Source organism: Rhagoletis pomonella, unplaced genomic scaffold (genome assembly GCF_013731165.1).
Source record: "Rhagoletis pomonella isolate Grant_MI unplaced genomic scaffold, Rhpom_1.0 Rhpom_scaffold_00003, whole genome shotgun sequence".
Taxonomy (NCBI): Eukaryota; Metazoa; Arthropoda; class Insecta; order Diptera; family Tephritidae; genus Rhagoletis; species Rhagoletis pomonella.
The window spans coordinates 70,463,487-70,464,058 of NW_023458557.1; positions in this window are offsets into that span (position 1 = coordinate 70,463,487).

A 572-nucleotide genomic window follows, 5' to 3' on the forward strand; every position below is an offset into this window, starting at 1 on the left:
GAAGAACCATGCCATGAGTGCGAGCACAGGTATATAAGGGCGCTGCTACAGCGCGTAAAGTAAGACATATCTCGTAAGATTTATCGCATACCTAACTATGGGTTTAGCAACTATTTTTATACCCAAACGCACTTGTTCACAAGGGTATTATAACTTTGTTCGCATAAAGGTAGTTTGTAATACCATGTCCCCACCAAAAAGTTAACCATCTCAAATCGAACTTAACCACATCACTAACTATTGCTGTCCACACTGCGGTTTGAGGTTTATAAAACAGTACAAATGTAAGGAACAGTGTTCGGATGTCAAAATCGATTCAAGACTAAATTACTTCAAAAATCGGAGCAAAAATAAATTTTCGAACTAGATTCAACTTTTTATTTTTGTTTCTGACATTAATTGTTTGAGTAAAATATTTTCTATTCTTGCAAAATAAGAACGCGAGGCAATGTAAGGATAATATGTTACATATTTAGGTAATTTTTAGCATTTTCTATATAGTAGAACGTATCTAACACTTAATTTTTTAAAAAGCAAACCTTTTCTACTTTATATAAATTTCATTCTACATA